The sequence below is a fragment of the Triturus cristatus genome, chromosome 4_1 (assembly GCF_964204655.1).
Source record: "Triturus cristatus chromosome 4_1, aTriCri1.1, whole genome shotgun sequence".
In the NCBI taxonomy this organism is placed as follows: Eukaryota; Metazoa; Chordata; class Amphibia; order Caudata; family Salamandridae; genus Triturus; species Triturus cristatus.
The window spans coordinates 598,937,353-598,963,465 of NC_140585.1; the positions used below are offsets into that span (position 1 = coordinate 598,937,353).

The following is a 26,113-nucleotide window of genomic DNA, read 5'->3' on the forward strand; positions in this document are numbered from 1 at the left end:
CAGTGATATTATAGTTATGGCAGCACCACCGTTCTGACAATTGTTCCACCACCGGTGGCGTTCTCACACTCTCACGCGCGCTGCATGACAGGCAGGGAGGGGTGCGGCCATTTGACACGCCAGAGAGATGCACAGGCACCGAATGCCAGCCAGAGCACTTGTCTTCAGACGTTTTATTAGAAATGACTGGGGGGAAGTGAAATGCGTAGTGTATTACAAAATGTGTATTATCATCCTCAAGTGGCATGCGTCGCTGACCAACGTGCTGTAGGGGGCGGGCTCACGCGGCAAGATCTGAATGTGTCCGGAATCCGGATGCCTCTGAATGCATGATGCAACATCTTCCTTCTGTGTGGTCAAACAGGGGCTTTTGGGAAGTGTTCGTTGCCGTGCAGTGAGACCAGAGCAGGAACTCCGAATGGGTATGAAGTGTCCGTGCTTTAGCAAACATATTTGTGCAGTTAAATGTCCATTTTCATCTCTTCAATGCACTTGCAATTTAGGAATATTGCTCAAAGATAAAATGTGCTAACGCGTTTCATACATGCATTCTAAGGGAGACGGGGAGCTTATAGGTAATTTGCCACCAAAAGAAAACAAAACTTTCTGTTTCACGGAAATTCAGCGAATGCAAGTGCCATGTGTGACTTCCTGCAGAAATGACGTGAAGAACATTTTGGTTTTGGCGCTGAATCATTGGTACTTCCCTCGTACGGATCATACCACGAGGTGTTCCATTGAATTCTCTCAACAGGACGAACCCAATAGCGCCCGGAAATTAAGCACCTATGCGACCTGACGCTCTGTGCATGGTATGGCCTGCCGTTACCGTGTACAAAGGGCAGTGCTCTTAATCATTTAAGCCACCACCGGCTGGATCAGAGGGGATGACGGTGAGACGCCAGTGTTCTAGGTACCAGAGCCGGATTAGTCTGCTGACTAGTAGACTTTAGCATATGGCACAGCGCGAGGGGTGGGACTGAAGCATCTACAGCCATTAAGCGTTAAGATATTCCTCTTTATTGCCTCCTATATAGCTCATGGTTTTGGTCCGAAATGTTAGTGCCAGTGTTAATTTAAGCAAGTTTATATTGTGCCTCAGCAATCCTGGTCCTTGACGTTTTTTCACAGAATCCCCCTCTCGTTAGCATTGGTTTGGCCCATTCTCAGTCCTGCCTCAGGATGCTGAGAAATGTGATGCGAGGCACCTCTGCCGCTCTGGCTTAACTGAAGCCACACGACGTCGATTGCCCTGAACGGCAGCAATTTGTTCAAACTTCCCAGCATTAGGATGCTACAGCGGTAGAATGCGCTCGTCAAGCACTGTAAGTACCCAGCGCATTTCGGAGGAGGTGGCGGGGGAGGGTGTAGGTTTAACCTGAGGGCAATAAGGCATCTTTTAATACTATTTTGGGGGTTCATTACTCGTCTTATGCCTTTCTCGGATGTTAAATGTGTTATTTGCAAACACCCGTTATTTGTATAAAAATACATTTAAATGGTTTGCACAGTATGTGTTTATCATATATTAAATGTATTTTATGTTCGTTTTACACAAAATGTTAATTATCTGCCAGACAGAAAAAACCCCACCGTGCTACACTACCTTATCTATTCCTTTGTTACTTTTACTCCTGTATGCATGAGCACTTATCTGTCCGCGCGATGTCCAGATCGGTATCCGGACCTGGCATCGGAGGGGCGGTGGGGGTCTGTTTCTCCCACTTCATCTTGTAAAGTTGCAATCCTTCTTATCTGCATCGCAATACAGGTTCCAATCTGCGTGTAGCCAAGTGTACAATGCCTGACCTCGTGCCCTTCTGCTTCGGTTGAATAATGAGTGAAAACACTGCTGTTTGGTTTTTGCAATTGCGAAGGCTTGTTTTATGGAGCTAGACTTTCAGATTCCACTCATCGGAGCGGCTTCCAGAATTTGCTTTTTTGATATTAATAATTTACTGTGTGAGGGAAAGTGTTTGGAGTATTTTAGGAAGGCCGCAAAGAACATTGAATATTACCAGTGATGGAAATTGAATAAATACCACTGGGTCCCATAATCTCGGGTTAAAAAGATGGCCGTAAAAAGGGGCAGAGTCACACGAGGTAGTGTCTTGTGGAGAAGAGTCTGACTGTCAATTACACTTTTTTTTAAAACTCTTCCACCAAATAAATTGGCAACAATGACAATTTAGATACTACATCTCTTCTGACTTACTTCGTTAGTCACAAACATTGCATTTAAAAGTATCTTATGGGGTAAATGCATGTGTTGCAGAGATCTTTGTGTACACAGAGAAGCTTCATGGTATAGCCGCAGCAAGATATATGTAATGGTTAATGGACTTGCCGAGGAGACCCGTCTGCAGTCTAATCAAAGCTTCATGTATTTATCATGTAATAGCATAGAAGGTTAAAGTGCCTGCTGCAATTCACTGTGAATAACATGCAGGTCACAGCTTGATATTTAATGCAGATAGCTTAGTGGGTTACTGCTTGTTTTGCAGAGATCCTTTCGCTGCCTGCAGGTAACAAGGCACAATCCTTTGTTATATAGCTGATTGAGCTTCGTGAACTGTGAACTGGCATCATAGAGCTACATGCTTACTGAAAGGCATACGTTTAGAACCTTCCATTTTTCTCAATATTTTGTTATTCTAAGGTGGGTTAAACAGTATCCCTTTGAGTAGTAATAAACAGTGCTGTATAAATGCTCGTTAGTGTAATTATTAAAAATGACTGATATATCTGCCATTCTTACAGTGTATCCAGGGCCCAGATGTACAAAGCTTTTTTGAGGTTGCAAACATCCTGATTTGCAGACTTTGTGACTGCAAAAAAAGATTTTTTCAGTGTACAAAAGGCAAAATACAATTCAGTAACAAGTTACCGAATTACAATTTGTGTTTGCGACCCAATTCTGATTTGGTATTGGGAAGGGGCATGTTTAGGGCATCCCTTCCAAATACTGAATCACAGTTGTTAGACCTGTCAACCGTAGGATGGTCTTCCTCCAAACATTTTGCCTTCCTCCTCCTGATTTTGCTGAATCCGTTTTTTTGGCCTGAGGACTCTGCGCACTTTACCACTGCTAACTAGTGCTAAAGTGCTTGTGCCCCCTCCTTTGAACATGGTAGAATTGGCTTAGCCCCAATTAGCACAGTTAATTTACTTGGCAGTCATTAGTAAGGTGGTACTACATTCACGCAGGGTGTGTTAATTAAATGCTACTAAAGTGCCTGCAGCACTCACCATGCCACTCACTTAAGTAGACTTTTCAAACCTATTTCTGGCCTGCCATTGCAGCCTGTGTGTGTAGTTTAAAACTGCCATTTTGACCTGGAAAAATAAACTGTTTGCCAGACCCACACCTTCCTTTTCAATACATATTAGCCATCCATAGGGTCGACCCTAACAGCTCAGAAGGCAGGGAAGAGCGTATTTGAAACATTGGATATGTGGTTTTAAGGTTTATATGTCCTGGAAGTGAAAAACTCTTAACTTCGTTTCTCACTACTGCAATCCCTACAGCTCCCATAATATAACATCGGGTTACCTTATTACAGTTAATAGGTAATCACGTTCACTTGGGAGTAGGTATGAATGTCAAGGTTGGCCCCTAAAGAACTGAAATTTAAAACCTTTTGTGGTAAAGTTGGATTTTAAGTCGCAATTCTGAAAATCCCAATTTTATAAGGTTGTCATTTTCATGTACCAACCATTTGATACCTGTATCCTGGGTCACATGACCAGGTATAACTGGCAGTTGGTCTTTGTGTATTGCTCCCAGACAATGAGACAAAGGGGGAATAAGTGTTGGTAGGATGGGCCTTTTGTCTGAATGAGGGGTAAGGGTTCACCTACAACTCTTGCAGATCACAAAGGCTCTCCCTAAGCACAATCACCAAGGGTTTCACACTAGTCTTTTGTGCCCCTAGACAAGCTGGGGCCAGGGCAGGAAGGCAAAAAATTCTAGCCATCTTTGTAGAGGTAGGACTTTCTACGTTTTTACCACTTCGAAGCTGGCACCAAGAATAAATAAAGGACACTCAGATACAACTCTTCAGTACACTTTTGGACCTGTGGAATACTCAGAAGTAGGACTGCTCTGCTGCAAGAGGGACTACTGCTCTGCTGCTCTGCTACTTTGCTGCCATACTTTTTATTTGGGCGCGAAAGTAAAATATTACCCATCATGTTTGATTTCCATGTCTTTGCTCAGGAAGTTCACCTTTCTGTTTCGAAATACATATCTTGGGCCTTGTTGTAATGTGAAAATACATTTACAGATAAAACATTGGTTCAGTCCCGGAGATGCCCCCTCCAAGTTAAGTAATGCTGTTCTCTCAAAAACCCACTCAATGCAACCCCGAAAGGGCCTCCTATTGATGAAGATGCTTTTAAAAGATCTTTGCACATTACGAGGTACACGAACACAGATATATACAAAGGTGAATTGAATCATTCATTTTATTCCAGGGTTGGATTAAAAATTTCAAAGCCAGTGACTGAGATTAATTCTGCAGGTTCACATTTCTAAGCTGGCAAGGTAATGTTCCTTATTAATAATTTACAGCCTTCTGCTATCGTGTTTATGTCCACAAATGTTGCAAAGGAAAATTGTCCTGCACAGTGGGTCTGTTTTCGTTCACATTATAGACAAGGTTTGCTGTTGGTGTGTGAAACAGTGCAGTAAACACAGCAATAGGATACTGCTGTAATGCAAAGTAATCCGGGACATACAGAGAAGGCTGCTGCATGCTGCTCCCCAATGTTGGCTACAATTGTGTGAGATCAGTTAAAAAAGGTAGTTGTACTTTTATACTGATAACTGCTTCTGCAACCCTCCAAGCCCACACTCTAAACCAATATCCTAAAGTAATTGGCTAAAGACCCATCAAGATCAATCGTAGAACATCATTCACATTTAAAAAAAAACTCCTCCTGAAAAATCATGCACATCTGCAAATGCGGAACGTGTGCTAATAAAATCATGTTCATTTTCTAGATATGACTCAGTGCTGGTGGTGTAGCTAGGGTGTCATGAGCCCTAATGCTAGCAAAAGAAAATTGTCATTCATTCTTTATTCTTTATTTGGCCGTATATGGCCATAAAAGACAGAAACAATACAGAGCAATTAAATAGTTATGAAACAAATAACTCAATCAACCTCAACATAATTTTTAAGATAAATGATCCAATAACCATATAGCATAATAGCTAATACTAACAAAATAAAATGACAACACATACGTCCTTTAAAACAATTCGCATATCCGCATATAAAGTGCATGATGCCTCTATAAAATATGAACTAATCAAGTACAGTAAATATCTAAAATCGGAATAAAACATTTTGAAACAGGCAGTACTATTCGTCCATAGATTTCCTATCTAAAACAGCTGCTTGAAGGAAAGAACACACTCTGACCCAGATAATTGGAGTATTTAATGTTTGCAATTTGTTCAAGGCCTGTTCAGAGCTTCGTTAACCCAAGGATTTTTTAAAAGCGGTTTCAAAAAGAGTCCCTGGGCATAACAAAAAAGGATGTAATACAATAGTGATTGTAAAAGAAAATTGTCCCTTTTACCCCAAGTTGGTTTTAAGTTAGTCACAATTTGGGTCCAGTGAGCCCCTCGCACCAATGCCACTACAGCTGCTTCACTAATGATCGCTTTGTCCTTGCATAAAGGTGTCCGAGTAGCACATTGTGTGCTTTTTTGTCTTTCTTCCCTTTCTCCACCCCCTCTCATTTTCTTCCCTGCTCTCACATTGTCTTTATCCTGTCCACTTCCATTCTGTCTCTTCCCCTTTTTTCTCACTATCTCATTCCTCCCTTTCTACTTTTCTCCTCCTGTTCTGGATGCCCTTCACCCTCTTCTTTATTTACAAATTTCCCTGTCTTCTCCACTTCTCACTAATCACCTTTTCTATAGATATGCTACTGTTCTTTCCTTAATCTTTGTGTACTCTTTACCTCTCTCTCACATCTACATATTGCCTATGCTCCTCTCTCTCCTACCTGCTTATTCTTCTTGCTTAGTTCCCTCCTGGCCTGTTTCTTATCTTTTCTTTCACCTCATTTTCCATGTCCTCTAACATGCTGATTTTGCTGGTGCCTGCCTTGGGCTGGTCTCTCTCTGCATGATGGTGATTCTTCTCCCCAACTATTTGAGGAAGAATCAAACCAGAACCAGAACCAGGCACTAGGGAGGCACTTGCAAACATTATTTTCAGCAGACAACCTTTAAACTAAACTAAAGCTGGTGCAGAGAATGTTGAGATTCTCTTGTCTCTGGGCCCTGTGCCACTGAACTGGCTGCACCACTAATAGCTAAGTCCCTACTCACAACTTCCCTTCCTAATTTCTTGCTATTTGTCGCTTTGCTGAAAGCCATCTATTAGCCACCTGCATGGACCTCTCATCCTACTAACTGAACATAGTGCTCACTTTTGTTTTTTGCTCCATCAATTTTTGTTTCTTCATCACCTGAGTGTAAGACATTTTCTTATTTCTTGCTTTGGACCATTTTAAACGGTAGGTTTTCCTATTGTATTACTTTCATCATTAAATTGTTCAAGACCATGGCATTTTGGAAATTTGTTATTGTTGCTCATACATATATGAAACACCATAAAGTCCTGCAGGATGTCTTTGCTTTGCAAAAACCTACATAGTAAAAAACAAAATAAATATGAACAATAGTCGCATAAGAGCAATGTTCCATGCACCGCTGTGAGTAACTCAGCTAGCCCAGCAGCAATATCCCAATCCAACGAAATGCAATTTGTAATTTATAAAAAAAATACAAATTTTGCCCCTTTTTTGTGGTCACCCCCCTTCTTGTTGGATTATATTACTGGTTTTTGACTCTGCATACTGGGACACTGTTGTCCAGTGCCCAGTGTATGTGCTCCGACCCCATAAACATGGCAACATTAGCTATACTCCTACTTGGAATATTTAACTTACCTATAAATCCATAGTATTTGGTACCCAGGACCTGTAAGTTAAATGTCAATAGTGAACTGCAGCCCACATTGTGCCACCACATGAGTAACAATACCAAATATGACTGCAGGCTTACCACTGTAACCTGTGCGCTCCATTTTAAAACTGCAAATCTGACCGGTCCAAATAACCTCTTTTGACAGGCCTAAACCCTCATTTAAAATATTAGTAGGTCACCCCTAATTACGTTTTAATTCCTATAAGGCAGGGTACTTGGTATTTAAAAGTAAGACATGTAAAAGTTTAATGTAAAACATGGCCTTCTAATTACAATGCCCCACAAGCTGTTTTTGCTGTTGCAGGGTTAGCTGTTCCATAAGAAAACATTAGGAAAATTCTTAAATACACATCTAGGGTGGGCACAGGAGCTTTGCACAGGATAAGAAATGTTCTACCATGTTGGATTTTGGTAGCAAAGGGGACTGGGATTGTGTGCAGTAGGGCACATAGAAAGCGCTGCAAAAGTGGGTAGCTGTCCCTCAGGGAACTTTTTCTCTTTTGGTTAGGGAGGGGTCAAGAGTCGGCCCACCCCCAGACTAGAGCCAGGCATAAATGTGGCACCGTTAGGCACCCTCTTCAGAACACTACTGGACCTCTGGAAGACAGAAGAAGGATTGCATATGCTGTTTAGACCAGTGGGAACACCTGAGAGGCTGGACGTGCTCCCACTTGTATCCAGGACAAAGAAGTAGAGTACAAAGGTAACTTGGCTGACATGCTTTATAGCTTCAGGGACACAGAGCTGCAAGGAGCCCACTTTTCTGAAGAGCCCAGCTGACCAGTTCAAACTAGACTTGCTCTGGGCTATGATGGTGGCTTCTGCTGGAATTAGTTTTACCCCCCAGTGCTATTCCTGAGGTCCTTGGACACTTGGCTGTATCAAAGTGTACTTCTTCTAACATCCTGAGAACCTGTAACCTTTTGGCACCTTCGTGGAGAAGCTATCTGGCCTTGATTGGCTACAGATTGCAGGCATGGCCTGCTGGAGACATCTGAGCTCCAAAAAAGTGACCAAGTCCCAATCTATAAATCTTCACAAGGAGAAGGCACTAAAAGTATCCAGATTGTGCAAGACCTTCCTTGGCACGAATTTTGAATTTCTCTCACTCTGAGCTTTCACACCAAAAGTCAACAGCTTCTACAGGACAACTATATGGACTCTTGGCGCCCTTCTCAGCCACAGCCTGCTGCCTTGCCCCACTCAAAATGTTTTACTTAAATCTCAGAGACTAAGTCTGAAGGTAAACCTTCCGACTAGGAATAACTTGGTTTCTGTATCCGACCCGCACTCCATCGCTGTCACCCTTAAATCGTACCTAAGTCCCTGCCAAGCACAACCAGATGGCTATGGTTGGTGATTAATGCTTAATGCTTTTTGATGCTATTTTCATTTGAAACTTTGAAAATGTATCGCTCCAGTTTTCTTTATTGGATTTTTTGTTAATAACTTTGGTGCTGTTTGACGAATCTTGACAACATTTTCCAGAATGCTCCTATTTGGTTAGTTTGTTCATGGAAAGTTTCGGGATGATCCCTCAATTGGGGGCTGGGAAAAAGTGGACCTACCAAAACGTAAAATCCAAATTAAGTTCCATTTGCTCTGCAAACATTTCTGAACGGAATTGCACCAAATGAGGAAGCAAGCTAGATCGTCGTCCAAAAAGTGTGCTTTTTGTGATTTGGTATTCATCCGTTCAGTAGTTTTTGAGATAATAAGTCTCAAAATTATTCATATTCATATGTTTGGACGGTTGGGTTCAAGGGACTTTTTCTAGAGTCCCTTGAACCCAATTAAAAAAAATTCTGATTGTCCTAGGCAGCTTTTTTTCCTTTGGGCCAATTCACTCCTGTGGGAGCGAGCGCTCTGATTGGTTGCCTGCAACAGAAGACAAATGTTGCAGGCATCCATTACAGGACTTAGGGCCTGATTATGATCTTGGCGGATGGGATACTCTGTTACAAACGTGACGGATATCCCGTCCCCTGTATAACAAGTTCCATAGAATATAATAGAATTGTAATTTGATGGACGGGATATCCGTCACATTTGTGTGACGGAGTAACCCTGTCCGCCAAGATCATTATCAGGCCTTTAGTCCTCTATCCTGAATTTGATTTTTTAAAAATATGTAAGGGGCCACGGAGGGAAACCCTGTCCCCTTATGCCTTGTGGAAGTTCCAAGACGGCCACCCAGGGCTAAAATATATATTACCTTCTGGCGGTCGCCAGTAGGTAGTTATAGTTAGGACCAAGTTTCCATAGGAAGAGCATTTTCTGTTTTGCTTATAACTTTGGCAGCGTTTGATGAATCTTCATTAAATTTTCCAAACAAATTCTTTGTTCATATCAGCTCCTATGTTGAAAGTTTGGGGGTGATTCGTCAAGGTGGGGCCGAGAAAAAAGGGGGGTCCCAAAACTTGTTTTCTCCATGCTAATTTACATAGGAAACTTTAGACAAGGCTACAGGTCGAACGGGTGAACGGAATTACCCCAAATTTGGCAGGGAGAAGGGTCTTGGTCTAAAAAGCACACTTTTGTTTATTTGGTGTAAATCCGTTCAGTAGTTTTGGAGAGTTATCAAAATTTACAGATATCGATATTTGGGAATTCTGCCATTTGATTGGCTGGGGAGTTACGAGCACGAGCTTGTTGCTTATTGGCTGCAAGCGGTGCGAGCGGTTGCAACTAGGAAGTGTTGGCAGACATTTTGTGATTCTGTTGAAATGAGTAAGGGGGAAAAAGGGCAAAAAGAGTAGGAAACAGGAGGATAGGAGCACTGTAACCTCTGTGGGGGAGTGCAAAGCGAAGTAGTCACTCCCACCGGACTGAAAGTGCGGTGTTGCTCAGAGTGACTTGGTGCTGAGATGAGATGCTGCTACACTCGGGTATGAAACCGAGAGCCTAAACCGTGCGGTCATTGCTGTAAAGTGATGTGCTCTGGTGTTTGTAGCATACCTGTGGAAGTAGTGTTAGTAGGCGTTTATACCATACAGGGAGTGGGAAGCGAACTACTGACCTCTACTGTGCGTTTATACTATACCGGAAGTGGGAAGCAAAGTACTCACGCCTACCGGTGTGAAGACTCGGGGATCAAACCGAGCTGATTGTTGTAAAGTGATAGGCTGTGGGCGCTGTAGCATTCTGGCCGCTGTAGTATAACTGTGTAAGTAGTGTTAGTATGTGTTTATTCTATGCAGGGAGTGGGAAGCGAAGTACTCACGCCTACCGGTGTGAAGACTCGTGGATCAAACCGAGCTGATTGTTGTAAAGTGATGGGCTGTGGGCGCTGTAGCATACTGGCCGCTGTAGTATAACTGTGTAAGTAGTGTTAGTATGCGTTTATACTATACAGGGAGTGGGAAGCGAACTACTCACCCCTACTGGTCTGAAGACTCGGGGATTAAACCGTGAACTCATTGCTGTAAAGTGATGTGCTATGGGCGCTGTAGCATACCTGTGGAAGTAGTGTTAGTTTACGTTTATACAATAGAGGGAGTGGGAAGCGAGCTACTCACCCCTACCGGTCTCAAGACTCGTGGATGAAACCATGAGCTCATTGTTGTAAAGTCATGTGCTCTGTGTAGTATTCCAATGTAAGTCATAGTAGAATGTTAGTATGTAATGCTACTATAATGTAAGTATGTAATGTTAGAATGTAGGGCTGTCTTGAGAGGAATCTTGGGGAGTTTGTACACGGTGCTGGAGAAGATGGTCGCTATGCTGTCTGGTCCTGTTGGTGGCTGTTTAAGCTGTCTTCTTTTCCTGCAATAAATCTACTTATCGGATCCACTGCTGTCTTGCTCTTCACTACATAAATTTGGCAACGAGCGGGAGAAGGTAAAAAGAAGGCAGCACTCTCCAAGATTTTGAGCTTGCTTGCATTCTGCTGAAGGCCCGTTTTCTTGGTAAAGCTGTTTCTACTCATCCCAGGGTCGTCGGCTGATTGAACAATGTGATCCTACCTCTGGTAGGAGTAATATTTTTTGATTTTGGGCTTTCTCTGCCTCTTCACTACACTCTGGTTGCTGTACTACACGTGTGCAAGTAGTGTTAGTATGTGTTTATACTAATTCTGTAGTTATGCATTAACCAATGCATCATGGCCCTATGGAGCACCACCTCCCCTGGCGCAGGTCATACAATGTCCCGGGTGTGCATCCGCGGGACATTTATGTTTGCTATTACAGGGCGGGAGCAATGCTTCCACACTGTGATAGTAAATTCTTGTTTGCCTTGTTGAAGCGAGAGGAGGAAAATCTCATATCGCTTCAATAAAGTGGATCCGGATGGTAAAAACTGAGAAAAAAAAATGAAGCGGGGTCTCACCCGACGGTGTCTTGATACCACGATGGAAGGCATCAGAAAGGCCAGAGCATCGGTTGAGCACCTGCTGCGTGCTTTTTCGTGCAACTAACTCAGTGTCTTAAAAGGGAGAAATAATATAATGGTGGAAGCGTCTTAAGGTAAATGAAGGTTTATTTCAAGCTTAAGAGAGAACACCAGTTGAGTGCATCCTTCCTTCTTGAAATACGATCCACCAACTGTTAGTGTTAATCGTGGTTTAAAGAGGAGTTGGAGTGCACAAGAATACACAAGGGTAAATAATAATGTATTATGCCAACGTTCACATAGAAAGGAACAGAGCGCATTTTAGAAGGACAATGTGCGCGTGCAATGCAGTTGGGCAAGCCTGTGTGCATGTAAACGTAGTAATCAGCTCACTACAGTGCCCCAAAAGCCAACGCCACGTGTCTGTAGGGCAGCGCTGCCCGCTGGCTCAGGCCTACAGTACGGTCCAGCAGGTCCTTAAAAAATGAGACAGAGATGTGTCTGAATGAGGTCAGAGATCACATAATTACGCACGGCAACATCGCATGTTTGCACCTGTGCACCCAGGCTGATGCACCCCATCCCTTCCGCCGCCCCACACTCAATTGCAGCCCCTGTGCACCCAGGCCCCACTGCACATCTGCTGTCATTGGTTTGTGTCTAAACACGATAGCCAGCAGGGTTCACAATTAAGATGTAGTTTTGATTGCCAGGATGATGTACACCTCAATGATCCCTTTTTTTTTATTGCACATTGAGATATGCGAGGTGGATGTGGCCATATCACCTGAAGCAGTGTGGAAGAACTGGGACATGTGGCGTCATCGTTATCCTATTTAAAAGTACGCAAAGTGTGCTGGGCTTGCGTACGCCAGGCCAGCGTAGGGGTGAGAATAATTATTACGGGGACCTGGGCGTTGTTCAGTTCCTGCCTGGGCAAGAAGTGTACATATGTGTGTGTCCCTGTTGCAGTTTTGACGTCGCACAATCCGTAATTTACATTAATGTAGCATGTACCGGGAGGGCGGCAACTATCGCTAATGAGATGCTGTTCGAAAACATTGAATGGACAACATCACATGTCGTTGTCAAGCTTGTGGATATGCACAGACACGCATGTCAATGGTGTGCGTTATTATTGAAAGTGTTGCGCACACATGTGAATGTGCACGGATGGAGGGAGGATCAGCAGTGAGGCTACGTCATACACAGTGACAACGCTCATTACAGTCAAGCAATGCATGGCAAACGTGAATCTGAAAGTCTCACATATGACACACTACGATATTGGTAAAGCCTGACAACAGAGCATACTGCAACACAAATCTTCACATTACTCTTTACTGTTTGTCACATGTGATCTAGGATTTGATGATACCCCTTTGAGCCACCAATACCCAGGCCGAAAGGCAGCACAATGATGCGCGCACTCACACACCAGGGGCATCGTGTAACACACATTTGTTTTTGATGTAACGTTTCAGTTGCATGGCTATCACACGTGGAAGGCTACTGTACAGAGCATGATTATTCATCAAGATGATCGTTGCATGTTGTATGTACTATAAGATATGTGTACACAGCAAAAATGTTTTCAAAAAAGCTCTGTAAGCAGAAGAGGTGTCTCTCATCAAACGGTGTAGAGAGAATGACTAAAATGGGTGGGGTCCTCCAACTGTTACAATGGGAAATGTTATGAACCAATCAAAAGTTTTTTTTAAGGTCACATGGCAAGCGCACACCGAGCGCGCAAGGAGGCCGCTCCTGACGCGATTTTGAGAAAATATATTTACCATAATATAAGTTTATTACAGTTAGAAATATATAAATGTGGAAAATATTTTAGATTATCGCTTGCTCTCATATACACTTTAAACTTATTTAGATATAGTTTTGAGACATAAAAAAATAAATGAGGGAATGGCGTACCCGGCGCGATACCATAAGTCTATGACGTAACACAGGGCCTGCCAGCGTGCACTCGTCGCATACGTAACGCGCAGCTGGCGTGACCCTATACGTAGATGACGTAACGCGTGTATTGGTATCGCGCAGCCGTCGCATACCAAACTAGGAGCTGGCGCGACCTTATACGTATATGATGTTAGGCGGCCACGGTGGTATGAAGCCGTCGGATACGAAATGCGCATCCTTAATGAGTTTCGCAATATCGCGGATAGGATTCGCGTGGTGATGGAGCTTGGTACACTACCCGTACGGTAGTCTAGTTTTCTAAAAAAATATATATATATACATACTTTTTTGGGAATATATAAAAAATTACATTATTTTTTAAATTAAAAAAAAAAAGGATAATAGAGTTGCAAAATATTACAAAAAAAATAGAACAAATATAGGTTTTACAAATTTTAAAATATGAAATTAACATTTAAAAAACCTTTGAAATTCACTGAAAAAACCATAGGTTTTACAGACGTTATAGTTAGGAATTAGCATTTAAAAAACCTTAGAAATTCACTGGAAAAAACATAGGTTTCAGGGACGTTATAGTTAGTTGGACATTTGACTAATTTAAAACCAGAGAAATTCGCCTGTTATAGTTAGTTGAGCTAACTATAACTCACGCGCCTGCAATGCACTGGTGATGACTTCACGTATTACATCACTCATGACATGGTCAGTGACATCACTGATGACATCATCCAGGTGATAATCTGATGCACATACTGATGGCCTAATATAAACTTTGACACACACACTCTAAAATACAGACTACTATTTTTGAAACCATACACACAACAATGCTAGCCACTCATCCATAGAGTTACTCACACACCTAGTCAGTCATGCTAAGAATCAATCACATAGGCATTTACTCATGTATACAGTTATACACACCAACTGTGTTATTTATACATACACCACATCACTTATTTATGCATATACTAACACATACTTACTGTCTTATACAATCATTGATACAAGCAGACACTCTTTTATACACCCACTCTTCATATAGTCATTTATATACTCCAACACTCACATATACTGCCTTAAAACATATATAGTTACTCACACATATACCAGTGAGACATTCATTCACTCACAAACACACACATACATACACTAACTCACCCATACAACCTCTCCCAGATGCACTTTTTAATCCATACCACCAGTGAATCACCCACTCAGACATGTATGCACAGTCACACCCCCCGCACCCACCCATACAGACACTCAGGCACCCATACAGATACTCAGACAACAAATCAAAAACCCATTTAGACACTCATGTAGCTACTCACCAACCCATGGATCCGCTTATACACCAACTGAGACACTAATACAGACTTTCACACAGTTTAGTCACTAACCCATACATTCAGTAACACATGTTCAATCAGTCCCTTATACAGTCAGTCACGCACTTCCTAAATAATCCATTCAGGGACTTGTAAATTCACTCTTTCTTCAATACTCCTTGGCATAGATATATATGAAAAATATTTAAACTTTACAGAAACACACATTCACTGGATGATGTCATCAGAGATGTCATCAGTGATGTCATTTGAGATGCCATCAGTGATGTCATCAGTGATGTCACTGACCATTTCATGAGTGATGTAATATGTGACGTCATCACCAGTGCATTGCGGACGCGCGAGTTATAGTTAGCTCAACTAACTATAACAGGCGAATTTCTCTGGTTTTATATGAGTCACATGTCCAACTAACTATAACGTCCCTGAAACCTATGGTTTGTTCAGTGAATATATATATATATATATATATATATTTATATATATATATATATATATATATATTTTTTTTTCTTTAAATAGCCGCAATCCTACAGGAGTTCCACAGGAGTCCTACTGGACTCTTGTGGGATCACAGATTTAATAGTTGAACCCCCAGAATGAGCCAGGGCCCGGGGGTCTTAATAAGAAATATTTACGGAGGGGAGTGTGAGTGGGGCTCCTCTCCCCTAGGCAGTCTTTGCCTCAGGGACCCAATCCCCTGGGCCAGCTAACCTGAATAATAAAGAGGAGTGGGCAAGTAGCCCCCCTCCCCACACCACCATTGGGCCCTGGAGACCCAATCCCCCAGAGCCAAAATACCAAGAAAAGGGGAAGGAGTGGTCATGCGCCCCCCTCCCCATGATGATATTGGCAACTAGGACCCCATCACCCAGGGTGCAATAATCTCTAGTGCCCCAGGTAGTCCACCCCTGGACCCCTGAGACACTCTCGCTCCCTGCCTGGGAGAGTGCGGGCATACCCTGTCCACACTCTTTTGGGCAGGGAACTCCACTTTGCTCCTGCCCAGTGGGAGCAGTTGTAAACAGCTGCTCCCATCAGGTGGGAGCAAAGACAAACAAGCATAGCCAATAGGTCTCGCCATTGGGATCTTATAGGTGTTTAGTTATCCAGCACAATATCCTTGGTGCAACAACATCAAGTGTTGCATGGCTAAACACTTATAAGGTCCCAAATGCTTGTTTTTAGTGAGTGGCTTGTGTAGGTATGCCACTGTGAGGTAGAGATGGTGCGAGTGCTTTTACAGGAGCCCCTGTGACATTGCGCCTCTTCAAAATGTATCTTGGGTCTGGTGTAATACTTCTAGCCCCTATTCCTGTCTTCTCGCACCCAATTCATCCCTAAATGTCCCATGTTGACACTCCTACTACCCCTTCCCTCCAGTGACACTTTACCTGTCATGAGTGGTGGTGGTGGTGGACATGGTGGTGGTAGTGGTGGACGTGGTGGTGGACATGGTGGAGGTGGTGGATGTGGTGGTGGATGTGGTGGTGGTGGTGGATGTGGGGGTGGTGGATGTGGTGGTGGACATGGTGGTGGTGGATGCGGTGGTGGTGGTGGACATGGTGGTGGTGGTGAATGTGGTGGTGGTGGACATGGAGGTGGACGTGGTGGTGAACGTGGTGGTGGTGGATGTGGTGAACGTGGTGGTGGACGTGGTGGTGGACATGGTGGTGGATGTGGTGGTGGACGTGGTTGTGGTGGTGGATGTGGTTGTGGTGGTGGATGTGGTTGTGGTGGTGGACGTGATGGACATGGTGGACATGGTGGTGGACGTGGTGGTGGTAGTGGGTGTGTTGGTGGACCTGTTGGTGGTGTTGGTAGTGGACATGGTGGTGGACGTGGTGGTTGTGGTGGTGCTGGTGGTGGTGGTGGTGGACATGGTGATGGTGGTGGACATGGTGGTGGTGGTGGGGACGTGGTGGTGGACATGGCGGTGGACATGGTGGTGGTGGACATGGTGGTGGTGGTGGATGTGGTTGTGGTGGTGGACATGGTGTTGGTGGGGTGGTGGACATGGTGGTGGACGTGGTGGTGGTGGTGAACGTGGTAGACATGGTGGTGGTGGTGGACGTGGTGGTGATAGTTGATGTGGTGGTAGACGTAGTAGTGGTGGTGGTGGACATAGTGGTGGTTGTGGTGGATGTGGTGGACATGGTGGTGGTGGATGTGGTGGTGGAGGTGAACGTGGTGGTGGCGGTGGACGTGGTGGATGTGGTGGTGGTGGTGGACGTGGAGGTGGTGGTGGACATGGTGGTGGTGGACATGGTGGTGGTGGTGGACGTGGTGGTGGTGGATGTGGTGGTGATGGACGTGATGGTGGATGTGGTGGATGTGGTGGACGTGGTGATGGTGGTGGATGTGGTAGATGTGGTGGCAGTGGTGGACGTGGTGGTGGACATGGTGTTGGACATGCTGGTGGACATGGTGGTGGTGGTGGACATGCTGGTGGTGGTGGTGGACATGGTGGACGTGGTGGATGTGGTGGTGGTGGTGGACATGGTGGTGATGGTGGTGGACGTGCTGGTGGTGATCGTGGTGGTGGTGGATGTGGTGGTGGCGGACGTGGTGGTGGACGTGTTGGTGGACATGGTGGTGGTAGACGTGGTGGATGTGGTGGTGGGTGTGTTGGTGGTGGATGTGTTGGTGGTCATGGTCGTGGTGGTGGTGGCGGTGGAGGATGTGATGGTGGACGTGGTGGTGGTGTTGGATGTGGTGGTGGACATGGTGGTGGACGACTTTTAAGTAGGAGGGTGCTGGTAGAATGCGGAAGGAGTGGAGGATCTCGAAGGGGGCACATGAGAGAGCAGAAAGAAAGAAAAAAACAGCGAGTAGATAGAACATGAAACAGATTTAACAGGGTGGTCCCTTCTTATAGCGCATGTGAATGTTCCTTTGCACCCCGTTTTTAGTAGACGTTTAGTGCTATTAATTGTTTAATCACGCATGATGATCACATGCGGAAGCTGGTGTTACAACATTTAATAATCTAAATGTCAACAAATTAGGTACATCTCACAGGAGGTGAGGGAAGCCCACTGCTTTAACTTTTCAAGCACTCGCACTCGTGCTTGAGGCGGCATCCATCTTGCGGGAGTGAGAGGCGGCGCGGCCATGTTTAATTACAAACAGCGCGCCGCTGCTCGCTCCCGCAAGGTGGATGCCGCCACAAGCACGAGTGCGAGTGCTTGAAAAGTGAAGACCGATTGCTAAAGCCCCTCTCCTAGCGTAGCGCATGCCCACTGTCTAGGGGAGACCTAAAAAACGTTGCTGAGGCCACCAGACCAAATCGAAACAAGTCCCCTTCTGCGAGCAAATTTAAGACCTCGACTAGGAAGGGCTGCCAGTTGTTTGTCATAAAAGATCGGAGCAAAAGTAGTAGAAAGGAAAATTGTGTGCCAGAGCCAAGCCAACGGGGAAGCATGGCAAGCTGGTAGGGAGCACCTTGTTCTTGGCTGGGACCAGGGCCTGTGAGCACTAGTCGGATTTCCCATGCCTCAGATTCAAGCACCTAGAACAAGATGCCCAGGGGATCTCCTAGGTACTCGTGCCATGGACTGTGAACATCGTGTCATCTATTTTTCTCAGTCATCGTGCTCTCTCCAACCATGTGATGCATGCCTCTTTCATGCATCACATGCAGCCAGAATTATCATATTCCAGGGAGGTGGGGCACACAAGAGAGTCGCTCCTGACACTACTCATATTAATCACTGGATGAGCAAGAGAGGGACCCAAAAGTGAGATAAGAGAAGGTGAGATGATAGGATGTCAGTAAGAAGATGTGCCATTGCTGTAGCAATACTTGTACTACTCAAAGATTGAATAGAAGTCAAAAATGCAAACAAGAAGAAAGAGGAATTAATGGAAAAAGAACCACAATGCAGATGATATGGCAGAGAAGAATGAGAATATCCATGAAAGTACGTCAGAGGTTGGGAGATGCCTTCAACACTTCTGCATGCTTTGGAGGCATCCGAAAGCATCAGGCTTCTTTTTAGAATATTGGACTACCATTTCTGAAGGGTACTGTCACAAGGCGTCAATAACAGAAGCAATCTGATGTGTAATTTTCAGAGCAGGCATTGGAGTGCAACTAGTAGTTTCAAGAAAGAAAAACAAGGGGGTGGATGGTGAACTTTTCTTTTCTTAGGTTCTAAAATGTGTCTATGCCACAAGGGAAACAATACTGTCAGTCCAGGGAGTTCCTAGATAAACATGGTGTGCTCTGAAAGTTGTTTTCTTCATTCATTTAAAATGAACCAGTGGGACTAACACACCTGAAAACAGTGAATGAGTGTTCAAAGAATGGTACATCACATTGCATTCATTGTCCATATCCCAACTACCACTCATATGCCGACTTTATGCTTGTTGTTGACTGTGTATAAATACATATGCATCCATTGAGATCCCAGAACAGGCGCTGGGTGTCTCTGATAAAATGGAGCCATATGGCAACTTTTAACTTGCCAAACAAGGGAACATGATGAATGAAAAGTACTATGGGGAAAACAAAATAAAGACTTCTATTAAGGAGAAGAACAGAGGAGAAACTGGGGCATTAATGGCAATCCTTATGCTCCCTTCCAAGTCTTTCGATCCAAACTGTGTTGCACAAAACCATTGATTGTACCAGTATACAAGAGCATGTCAAATGTGCGGCTGGTCCTTGTCTTATGCATCACCACTTGTTTGGTAGGTCACAGAGCACAGTATGGAATGTTAGAATGAACCACAACCTGTCAGCAAGATCACACATAGAGTGTCGCATCTTTGATGAACGCAGTATATTGATGGAGACAATATTTCCTCATTGGCCTGTATGTGGATACAACATCAAATCACTCTCTGCTAGTTCCTCCAAACCAAATCAAGAGTGTATCTCATTTCAAAGCCTCCCTGGCCACTCAGTTTCAGTCCAACAACAGGCTACACAGCTGGGGGAAGACTTTCTGCAAAAGTCATCCCCTAGTACCAACTTCCATTCTGCATTAACTTTATGCGGTTTTCGCAATACGCCAACTAACCCAATTCTCATTCCGAAACATAGGCCACTTGTCCTTCCTTTCAAACCCCAATTCTAATTCCATGTCCTTGAGTAACGCCCCCACCCCAACTCACAGACCGGCCAAAGAAAACCAACCTGCTCTAGGCCAGAAGTAATTCCCGTAAGATTTGAGCTGAGTTAATGGAGCTGTGTTTACACCGCACCTCTAAGTCCACATCTGGCAGAGAAGTAAGGGGTTGCTTTCTCTCTTGGCTCAGAGGAGAGGCAGTGCTATTTGCTTAAGGTAATATTAAAGCAAGGAGGGGGGACAGAAAATAAAAAAAAAGCAAGAAAGCCTCGTACAATTTATAGTGAACCGCTGCTCTGTTGAAACAAACTTGGCTGGAGAGGAGTGGGCCTGAAAGAGTAAGGCTTGGAAGATACACTATTCCCTGGACTAGGATCAGCTGCAGTGCTGAAGCTTCCCTCTCCTCCCTCCCCTAACATTCTTATTCCCGACCAGCCGGTCCCTACAAATAAGCCATGCACTGATGACATCTGTGCGGGAGACACCACCACCTCAGCCTCTTCAACAGTAACAATCATTGGCTCATGTGACCCACAGGGCAGCCTCCTTTATGCAGAGACTGCCGGGTGGAGGAGAAACCCCCCATCTGTGCCTGAATGCCAGTCTGCTAGCGGCCCTGCTCTGGCATCAGCTTTACATCAAGGGCCCTGGTCCTGCGGCTTTCTGGTCAGACATTAAGCATGGCCCTGCTTAGTTTACAGTCAAAGGAAATGGAAGAACGTGTGACTTCGTCTGGCGCAGGCATGCTGCTGCAGGAAAGGCTTGACCAATGGATGAAATGCTGGACCGCTCATCGGAGGCTTACCAACCAACATCCTTGGTTTGAAGTTCAACTGCGGTATTACAATGACGGCAGTGGGAGTCCAAACAAGCCGGTCAAACCGACTGGCTTTGGACGGACCAGTCGGAAATGCCATGTAATCCCTTATGTGCAGCGTTTCCTCAGTCAGGATTAGGATGTTTGGTTCCAACAGGCTTTCCGAAATGGAAAGCTATTGAAAATGACTTTGGGGGCCTCTAGCAGGGCCTCCTTCTCTACACAGCCTACGGTTGTGGCCTGGGGGGCTTCTATGGTGCCCCCTGTAGGGGATTTACAGTAACTCTCATTTCTCTATGGGATCTTGTGCTGCAGCCGGTTTCCGACCGCCGCACAATCTCCCCAGGGAAATTGGTATTTATGATCGCAGCATGTGTGGTCCCATCGTAATTGCAATTTCGTACCGCCGTCCCGAGGTCGGTCGGTTCGGAAACCGCAGAGATGTTGGTCGGAGGCAACTCCGTCCGACATCATAATCAGGCCTTATGTTTCATGTTATTACACTAGTATAAAACATATATTTATTTTATATAGTTCTACCCTGTCAATTACGGAAAAGTGTCTAAACTGTTTGTATCACACTTATATGAAGATTAATATTTGTTCACCATTTCCAAAATAATTGAAACACATATTGCATTCTGTATGTGTGGACTTCAAATCCCTGGACCTTATAGAAAAAACACAGCTATTTTTAACTACAGAAACCTTTGACTTTTAATCAATGAGAGATGGCATTTGGACCAAATATCAAGTTTTAAATATCGATTTACAGAATTATTTGGAAAAAAATATTGTGATACAAAAATATTGTGATGCAGAAATATCATTGTCAAGAAAATAAGTTTTTTTCCAGGTAAATGATATTCTTGTCAACACTATTGTTGCTGTTAACATAATTTTCAATGATATAGTTGTTTTTTTAATTATCTTTGTGTTTTAGTTCATATATTAATTGTATGTATTGTTATTGTTTGTATAATTCTTAATAATATTTTTTAACATAGTTTGCAAATTTAAGTGATTGCTAATAGTAATTTACAATGTTGTAGCTGTTTGCTGGGTTTGTAGGGGAATGTTGTAGGAAGTTAATTAAGTAATTATTAATTAACAATTATTTATATCAATTATTTTATTTATTATTAATAATGTAAATTGTGTAACTATTATATTTTCATTTTTATTTTAAGTGTCGGCTGATGGTTCTGGAAGGGTACAGGGTGGGAAGATAAATAAGTAATAATTAATTAACATTAATTATTTAATTACTTTTTGATTTTGTGAATTGTGTAATCATTATGTTTTCTAGTTATGTATTAGGTGTGGGCTGCTGGGTTTTCAGGGTTATAGGGTAGGAAATTAATTAAGTGATAATTAATTAACGCGGAATTATTCATGTATTAATTCTTTTTTAATTGATTAATAATTAGGTTTCTTGTGGTATACTTATTCATTTTAGTTATATTTTGAGTGTTGGCAGCTAGGGTTGTGGGGGTATAGTGTGGGAAAATAATTTATTAATACGTACATAAAAAATAATTGATCATTTAATTGTTTAATAATCATGTAAATTGTTTCATTGTTTTACATATATATATTTATATTACCTACTGGCAGTCGCCAGTAGGTAGTTATAGTTAGGACCTATTTTCCATAGGAAATCCGCAACATTCTATTTGGAATAACGTTGGCGTCAATAGAAGAATCTTCGCGAAATTTTCCAAACTTTTGGCCAGCTCGGGTCCGCTCCTATCCTAAAAATTTCACGGTGCTCTGTCAAGCGGGGGCCGAGAAAAAAGGGGGGTCCCAAAATGCGTTTTCCCCATGCATTTTCCCATAGGACCTGTTGACGCAGCTACAGCCCGAAGTGCTGAACGGAATTACACCAAATTTGGCAAAGAGGTAGTCCTCAGTTCAGACCCGTGGCTTTTGCTTAAATGGTGTAAATCCGTTCAGTAGTTCCTGAGAAAATCAAAAGAAAAATCACATATATATCTGAGCGGAGCCTAACCACACATCTCATCGTGAGATCTGATTGGCTGTCAGCACTTCCTCCAAGAAGTGTTGGCAGCCATCTTGGGACCAATATACATGATAGCACCTCATTAAAAAGCATTGCAGTTAATAGAAGGTTTTAAGACTTTAGTTACATTATAAATCATTTGTTAATGGTACCATACTCATTTTAGGAATTGTGGTGTGTTCTAAGGTGATTTTACCATGTGAAAAAGCCTTCTGCTGTGATATCATGAATCATGTTTGCGAGAAAACTATTTTCTCATGTTTTTCCCACAGAGGTTTGGAAGGTGATCTATAAGCTAAACTGAGAGCATATTTTCTGTAAATTCACATTATCTTTCTCAGTCATGTGAGAATGAAGTCTGACATTCTCAGTAAAACATGTACATCCAACAAGGGCAGAGACTGTCAGTTGATTCCTTTGTGTTCTACTGCAGCTTCCCAGAGTGTTCTAAAGAACAACTAGAGCGCTAACAGTCCTACTTATGACAAACGTATGGCACACCTGAAGCCATCTTGGTTGGAATAAAGTGGTAACTCTTAAAACATTTATTTTAAAAAGAAACAAAATGAGGGGGTTCATTTTGCCATAGAAAGTATGATTAGTGCTGCAGAAAGAAAAATTTGGGCACATTTTGACTTCTCAAACCCTCTTCTATTTCATAAAAAAATTCTGACATGCAGACTGAAACATGCACTTTGAAAACCAGCAGCAGACTTCCCTGGTGAGCAGTAGCTTTACTACAGTGATCTAATGAGCAACTAGAGAGCTAACATTCAGAATTTATGGCAAATGTGTGACACATCTGAATGCCTTCTTGATGGAACCAAAATAAGAAACTGAAAGTATTTCCTACGGAGGAGACTGCAGTAAATGAGGAAATTAGGAAACTTCATAACAAATAAATCTCCCAAGATGGCCACCAGAGACAAAAGAGCCCAAATGTAGGCCAAATATCACCCAGATGTAGCACACATGTAGCCCAATGACAGAAGTGTGCAAAACACTTATTTTTTGTGCATTTGCAGTTTTATATAGTGCAGACTTGTCAGGTATTGGAGTGCTTTACATGAGCATTGGTTACATCACACAAGATCAAATTCATTTTGGTTGTAGACATGGGGAGATTAAGTGATTTGACCAGAATCACAGAATGTTGAGCTGAAGCAGAAACTCCAACCTGGTTCCCCAGTTGCAAAGTCTGCAGCTCTGGAAGTAACACCACATCCTCTCCCCTAGGTGCAACATTTAATCAAGTGGTCAACTGGATAAAAAAACATAAAGATTACAAATAATTTAAAAGTTCTTTGTCGCTATTTGAAAACTCAAAAAATATGTCCTCATTTTAGTTTTTTAGAGCACTAACCATAATTTTGATGCAAATAAGACCCTCTCATATATGTAATTTCTAAAGGAAATACTCTAGGTATTACAGTTTTGATTACATCAAGATGACGTCAGGCGCTCCACACTTTTGTAATAAATATAGAATGTTAGCAATCTAGTTGTTCATTGGGATACTGTTGAGAGGCAGAGGCCAGGGGCACGGACTCTGAAAATTGAAGGCAGGTAGGAGAACAGACAAGCCAGGAGGGAGTGAATAGGGGTCTGCACATGGAAACAGAGGGCTGGGGGCAAGGGGGCAGGGCAGGAGCGACAAGATGACCATGGAGGTGAGGCAGGATGGGCACTAGAAACAAGACACACCATGGAGAGCAACAATGAGACTATGGTGGCATACACACAGACCATGGAGGGAAGGTGGGAGGGGGTCAGGGGCAGCTAGCTGACCACACAGGGAAGGTGGGAGGGGCCATGGCAGCACAGAAGACCATGCATGGCAAGCGGGAGGGTTAGTGGCAGCACAATGGCTATGATGGGCAAGAAGGAGGGTGCAGGGGCATGCACAAAGGACCATGGAGGATAGAAGGGAGGGTCAGGACCTGGGCACAGACAAGAGAGTTCAGGGGAAGGGGCCTCACAACAGACCGCGCGGGGCAGGCAGGAGGAGCAGTTGCAGCACAACAGACCAGGGAGGGCAGAAGGGTGTGGCAGTAAAATGGACCATGGAGGACAGGAGGAAGGGGATAGGGGCATGGCATGTGGACAGGCAGGGTGGAGGTGGCAGGGACAGGTTACAGTCATTTGACAATGCTAGGCAGGTGGGAGGGGAGTGGCAGCTCAACAGAACACTCAGAGTAGATAGGAGTGGCAGGTCCATGGAACATGGTGGGCAAAAAGGATGGAGCAGGGGCATGCACAAAGACATCGGAGGGCAGGGGGAAGGAGTATAGGGGCAGCAAGCTAAGCACAGAGGCTAAGCAGGAGGTCAATGATGGGCCATAGAATTGGGCAATGGAGGGCAGGAGGAGTGGACTGGTACATCATGCTAAATGGGGGGCAGTGGCAGCACATCAGACCATGCATGGCAGGAGGGAGGAGGCTAATCCATGTATTCAGACAACAGAGGATAGGGAGGAGGTGGATGGGGCAGCAAGCTAACTGTTCAGAGAAGGTGGGTATTAGGAACTTTATTGTTTTTAAAATGTGTGTCTGTGCGAACTACTTAAAATATGAACAAGTATGCAGCATAATCTCACTTTTATTCAGGTAGAAGAGGACGTTTGTGACTGTGACTCCGGGCTCACTTGGCAGAAACACCCCCTGATCCTCCACCCCCCATCGCAAAATGTAATGCCCGTGAAAAGGGTAGGTGGACGCAGTGTTATATAGAACATAGTCCTGAGAGCATGATTGAAAATGAAAACTAGATATAGTATATGGTTTAAAGTATGCACCAAAAAGTTTGATATAAGATGAACCGGGGCGTGAAATATAATATGCAATACATTGTGCGCAATGACAGATTCATTGGAGAGCGCGAGATAGCACAGGCACTAGCGCGTGCTATGCGATATGCGCCTTGGAGTGTAATATGCACAGGGCAGTGTTGTGTAACCTAACTAGTCTCTAAAGTTGTAATATAAAATATGTGCTGGGGAGTGTAATGTTGCATATGCACTGTGACAAAGATATGGATCCCAGATTGTAATATATAGGGCATAGCGCTGTGCGTTATAACATAGGCATCAAGGAAGGCACGTTAGATGGGGCAATATAACCCGTGCGAAGGCAAGTGTGGCATGACATATTCACGGGGTGGTGTTACAGTGCACATGGGCTAGAGAGTGTCATAGCATACGCACTAGCTGGTGGAATACAACACAGAGGTGTGAGGCACTCGGCAGGCACTGGTGGGTGTAACACAGCATTGGGCTCAGTCAGGAGCACGCTGTGACTCTCAAGTGAGGTTTGTCTCCTTTCCAGAGAGTAAAATAAAAACTATTACACATCCGGTGGTGGATGTGTGTTTTATTAACCGTGAGGGAGGTTTCTTGCATAGTTTGGTCGAATTTTTGTCGAATCCCCTTTGAATGGCTTGGTGTGCGTGTTTATTGAATGTGCCCGTCAATAGCTACCCATGTTTGTATAAATAAACGACAAGGGTGTCTACTTGGAGAGTACCTACCGGCGGGGGCGCCGGGTTTAGGCACGGTAGGGCGTCAGACA

General features: G+C 43.8%; 1 protein-coding gene across 3 annotated transcripts in view; it reads left to right on the top strand.

Moving 5' to 3' along the window:
- SLC6A15 (solute carrier family 6 member 15) overlaps positions 1 to 26,113 on the top strand; it is a 543,862-nt gene that overhangs the window by 275,756 nt on the left and 241,993 nt on the right. The window contains exon 1 of one of the 3 annotated variants that reach the window (XM_085652966.1): positions 307 to 422. The exons of 1 other annotated variant lie outside the window; for it this stretch is intronic. The gene's annotated coding sequence lies outside the window, so the exon portion shown is untranslated. Of the gene's footprint in view, positions 1 to 306; positions 423 to 1,131; positions 1,326 to 26,113 lie in introns of those variants that run through there. One more of the 3 variants, XM_085652965.1, reaches the window with a different exon arrangement.